Source organism: Molothrus aeneus, chromosome 1 (genome assembly GCF_037042795.1).
Source record: "Molothrus aeneus isolate 106 chromosome 1, BPBGC_Maene_1.0, whole genome shotgun sequence".
In the NCBI taxonomy this organism is placed as follows: domain Eukaryota; kingdom Metazoa; phylum Chordata; class Aves; order Passeriformes; family Icteridae; genus Molothrus; species Molothrus aeneus.
The window spans coordinates 18,735,624-18,741,623 of record NC_089646.1 but is presented as its reverse complement, the minus strand read 5'-3'; positions in this window follow the sequence as shown (position 1 = coordinate 18,741,623).

Sequence of the window (6,000 nt, the reverse complement as noted above, 5' to 3'; positions counted from 1 at the left end):
CTCATTCAATGCCAGCATTCTCCCCCTCTCCTCTGACTCTCATTCCTCACAGCCACATCCAAAAAATCTTGGACTTTCTGCCAATTGGTGGTTTCCAGTTTTACTCCGCCTTAAGAGAACCAGGGGGAATCAGACAAATCCTAATATTGACTGGGAGAGTTTTGCACTTAGGCTCAGGCCACTGGCTGGGAAATGAAGGTCACAGTGAAGCAGGGCAGGGGGAAAGGTTTCTGACAGCTTTCCCTGACACTGGGAGAACTCCACAGATGAATGCACTCTTTTCAGTCTCATCATACAGCACGAGAGAGAAAATCCTACCACAGAACCTCCCAGGGTTTCCAGCCTCTCAGATGGGCTTTGCCTCAGAGAGGAGCCTTGACAGGAACAGATGTGATAACAAATGACCTTTAGAATTGCACCCTGAGAGCTGTTGACCGTTTCCTGAAAGCTGCTCACCCTCCTGAGCTCCTGGTTTTAGTTTGGAAACCTTGAGATCCTGGCATATAGCTAAAATTTTTTTATTTTTATTTTTTCTATTTCTGGTCAACAACCAGAAATAGAAAAATAGAGTGTAAGATCCAAAGAAAGGGGGGACAAAACCAGAGTACATGTATATTTAAAGACTCTTCCCTTGTTTATAAACATAAAAATCATAAATCTAAATGCAAAGCCAAATCTCAGCATCATCTTCTTCCCCAAATCAAAGAAAAAATTCTGAGATGACACAAAAGGCTAGCCAATGATAATATAATAAATAATTGATGCAAAGCTATTTAATTTTCATTCCAATTCAAATTAAACCAAATGTATCATATTAGATAACATAATATTTATATATTTCTGTGAGAGTACTTAGATTTGCTATGTGATACACAAAACTGTCTTTCCCAAAGACAGCTTACAGGGTAAGTGGAGCACACAGAGAGTAGTACACCTCGAGATGTCCAGAGGAGAGGCTGCACATGCAGATGTATGTCTACAAGCATGAGAGAGGAAGATGGGAGATAGTTTATTTGTTCCACTTTGACTTCACCAAGAAAGTGAAAAATTTCTCAGCACTGACTTCTTGTAAAGCTCCTTGAAATCAAGACTATGACCATATCCCATAACTGACAGGGAGCAAAAGTCACATTTCATTCATATGCTCACTTAGGTTTCTGTTGAGGATTTCAGGCTGTCTCCACTGAGTCTGGGTGGGGGGGTGGGAGGCTGAAAGAATAACAACACACTGGCATTCCATTTTTAAGGCAAGTTCAGGAAAAACCTGGCCCTGCTAATACAATGATATGCTACATCTCAGTCATTGCCTGTGAGAGGCAGAGAAGAGAAAAAGGGGAGGGGTAAGCAAGAGACGGAACGAGACAGAAAGCAAAAGCAGAAACAAAGATGCAGCATTGGGAGGCAAAATGAACGGAGGGATGAAATGGGGGAATGTGCACAGGATGCTTCTTCTTACATTTGTGAAAACTAAACATGCACACAAACTATAAAGCTGAAATGAAAAGCACAGGCAAGCTTATTTGGTTTAATCCTTTCAAGCAGTGAAATTATTTTCTCTATGATTTTTTTCCCTGTCAGTTCCTGTCATTTCCTTGCAATGCCTCCTCCTTTCTCACTTGTCTTTTCTCCTTTTCCTTTTCAATGCCATCTTGCTTTGTTCCTTTTTATTTGCTTCTGTCTGTTTCTTTCTTCCTCTTCCTTTCTTCTCTTGCTCTCCCTTGTCTTTTTTGTCTCGCTCTTGCTCTCCCATGTGTTCTCTGAGCACATGAAGAACATGAACACAAGTAGTTAAAAAGCTTTTTTTTTTCCTGATGCTCCTTTTCTATCCCCATGTGGTTTTGACTGTTGTAGCTCTGTTAGGTTTTAAATGCACATGGGGAACCCACTTGTAGTCCCATGTGTTTTAGAGCTATCTACAGTAGCACACTGCAGGAAAAACATGTGGGAAGGGAATGTGTCAGAAAAGTTTCTTGTACTCCCTCCAACACGTGGGCCACATTTAACAAGGTCAAGGGACAAGTGTGGCTCACAGGCATTAGTTTGACCGGTAGGATAAAAAAGGATCACACATTCTACTTTATTTTACCTGCACACACTCTGCAGTGAATCACTCGCCCAAATGCAGCTTATGGAGTCTCAATTGATCTACTTTTATTTTTAGGCAGATTATTACCTCTTTTTTCCTGATTTGATGATTCCAAGATAATGAAGTATATAAATGTAACAGAAGGAAATCTTTTTTCTTTCCTTTGTCTCCCTCCTGCATGAGAGCATCATGCACGCTGTGATCAAGGAGACAGGGGTCTGCCTGTTAAGCTGGCTGGCTGTTCCTAAGGCAGATAATCTCTGCTGAGGGTTCCTTCTAAACTTTCCTGATACACCACCAAATTCACACAAAATGTCTGTGAACTGTTGGTTCATGTTATGCACATTTTGACACCTTTCAGCTGGCTTTCACAGATTTTCAAAGCACCTGTTCCAATACAACCTGTCTTTTTGGCAGCAAGCAGTACCAGTAAACCCCTGATTTTCTTTCTTCTATTGCTTAACCATTTATAACAATGTACATGTCAAAAAAATTATAATTAAGTGAAAGAAGGCAAATCCTGTTTAGCTTTCATGGATACTGGACCACACTTCCTGCAGGAAATAAAAAAAAGGGTTTGCATTGTTAGAGACCAACTAAACTGTTCTTCCCTGTCACTCATTTCTTAGAGGGAAGGTCCAGCTCACTTGCAAGTGGGCTGCTTTCCATGTGAGCAGATGGGCACGGGGTTTGACAGCCAAGAAATGATGGATCAAATTTTGAAATTTGTTGCTTCGTCTCCACTCTAGTACTTCCTAATTGGCCTCAATGGAACTTTATTGCTGTAAAAATGGTATAATGGCAACAACATTTGCCTGAACAAGCACACATCCCATGTAGGTGCTGCAAGCAGACTTCCTGGCTGGCAGAGCCAGAGTGACGCCGTCAGTGAATATCTGCCACAAGCTGACGTCGGTCTCCAAGGCTAACATGCTCCTGGGTGAGCACACAGTGGAATTCAAGGCAGCTTCTAATGCTTACTTTGAAAGCTGGTCTAAGATACAGTCTTTTGTCTGCAAAGATCCTTTTAATAAACATAACCATATAAACAAACAAAGGGTTTACTTATGTTTTATTATAAGCATAAGGCAACAGGAGGGAAGAGGTGTTTTCATTGATGCGCTATTGATAATACGTTATCTAAAATTGTTACCACCTGGATAACAAATGTAATTCAGGATTTTATATAGAAAATTGACCAAAATTAAATTATATTTGACTGCTACTAAGAAATTAAGAAAATAAATTTACCTTTAGAAAAACATTGTTTCCCAGATTTCTAAGAGCTGCTATGGCAGTATACATTCACCTTAAATTCCTATGTACTCAGTGAGAGCACAGGATATGAAAATAACACAGATTTATCATTGATGTCATTGATGGACTTATATAGTTCTGTTTTTATCATCAGTAATTTGAATTATTACTGATTAAGTGTTATTTAAACTACGAAATAGAGGCTTCTTAAATTTCTTCATATTGATTGTACATAGCTGTGCAATTTTAACTCTTTCTGTTGTCATTTTAACAGTGTTAGCACTGTATTAACTACTGCCAGCAGCTGCAAGACAGGATCTTAACATTTTGTTTATACTGTAATTAGAATTTCTTGCCTTGTGCTGCCTTCTTCTCTACATTTCGACGGGTTACTGATGGATTTGCAAAAATAGTTGAATTCTATGACTGCATAAATAACAAGTGATTATTATTATTATAATTAGTGTTATCTTTAGAAATTACATTGTATTTTTAAAAAAATTGTATTTTAAATAAAATTGCAGAACAGAAAAGATGATAAAAATCTTTATAAGAACCTACACAATACATTTCATTAATTTTTTCAAGGAAAAGAAAGCAATTTCTCAGGGTCTCCTCCAATTTTTCCCCACCACCTTAGGCCCAGTGCTATTTGGTATGGGCAGATTAGGGTAGCTGATGATTCCTATTGATTTAAATGTCGTGCTAGGAAGCCTAAATCCCCAAGAGCAATAGAATCTCCCCTATCACTATCCTACTGCTTATTGACCTAATTCAGTAACCAACCATCAGGGTTTTCTCTCACAACAAATAAATCTTGCATGAAACAGAGAGTACATGGACACTCATAGTTTTCAGTGGTGTTGCCAGTACAATAAATTTAGAGTCACCAAAGCATTCACCTTTGTTTTCTCAGAGTGATCATAATGCCATTTGCTATTTAAAACAAGCAGAAACCACAACTGTTTTTAAGGGCAAAACTATTTCCACAGCCTGAGGTAAACTTGATGTTGTGTAAATGATGCAGACAATTCAGCATGTGTAAAATTCCACACACTTTAATGCTTCAAACAGCCCATAAGTTATTGCTGGAGCATCTGCTGAACAGGTTTAATGGTTGTAGCATCACATCCACTGATCGAGATACTTCTTAGTGCCAGTGTTTACTGCTCAAAATTCTGATAACTACTAAATTTTCATTAATTGAGCCAAAGAAATGAAGAACAAAACAGGGTTTGTTATGTTACTCTGGATCTCACAGGGTCATAATTTCAACTAGAACTTTTGACTTGGAACTCTGCAGATGCCTCTGTATCTGAATTCACTCTTGGTGATTTTACTGAGTTGAATAACACGTTTGTTTATACATAAAAGCCAGGATTCTAAACTTAGTGGTTCTGTAAAATGTGGCTGTTACAAGATACAAAATATGTGCAGCAAGAGAACACAAAAAATACACTTCAAATATTTTTTTAAAAATTTAAAAAGGAAAAAACCCAAACCACATCATACTACTTTGATAGGGAGATCTGTTTCAGAGGAGAGGCCTCATTCTGCTCCCAGTAAAGTTAATTAGAGCAACAACAAGATCCTAAATTACTAGTCCTCTCATCAATATCAAGTTAAGCTTTTATCAATGTAATTTGAAGCAGCATTAAAAGCAATAGTGCTAATTTATAATTGTTGATATTATCAAAGCAAGATCCTTTGCAACCATACATAACTGTGCCAGATTTTTATCACACTATAAAGGTTAACATAAGTGTTACAAGAAACATCAATGAGCTACGTTCACTACGTTTGCTTTTGGTTAGATAAGTATGCTTTGTAGTAGTTGATATTCCCTCTAGATAATGGATATGGGCCAGATTCTCTGCTGACACAATGCAATAGAAGTAATTTGAAGGCAGATATGCTGATTCACACTAGCTGCAGATTTAGCCCTAATATATTTAGATGTAATAAACCATTTTAAGTAAGTCAGTTTCCTAACTATTACTCAGCCATTCCTCACAGTTGCCAAAAGGAAACTGTGAATGCCAAGGTCTGCAGGACTTTATTTATCAAAGCTTCTTTTAAGGCATCTATCATTTTGGCATGCATGCCTTGCTTTATGACCAGAATCAAGCACTTTCATGAAGCAGCAGGTCTAATCCGAGCAAAAAATGCCACGCAGTGCTTGCTCTTGCTGCAATATTACAACATCTGCTTCAACAAGGTTTTTTTTTAATAAAAACTGTTTATTACATTAACAGAATTAGATTAGATACTGTGGAACTGTATAAAGAGAATAAAAATTGTTGTATCACGTACCTCTAAATACTGGATTAATAATAACTCACTCTACTGCTTTTATCTAATTTGATAGGAAACTAAGTGCAGAGCTAAGAAAATCAGATTTCTGTTTGTTATATAAATACAAAATTATTTTACATACCAAAATTAGGTGCTATGCTAAATAACATTTCAGTGCCATGACATTAAACATCTGGAGACAAATAGTACCTGAGCTCCACAGCTTAATTTTCCTTTGAGGTTTATCTATTTTTACATACATTTCCTGGATGTCAGCTTATAGTAATTACTCTTCTACACACATCTCTAGCACTAATGTGACAGACTGTGAATGCTTCTTGACAATAGAACATAATATCCTC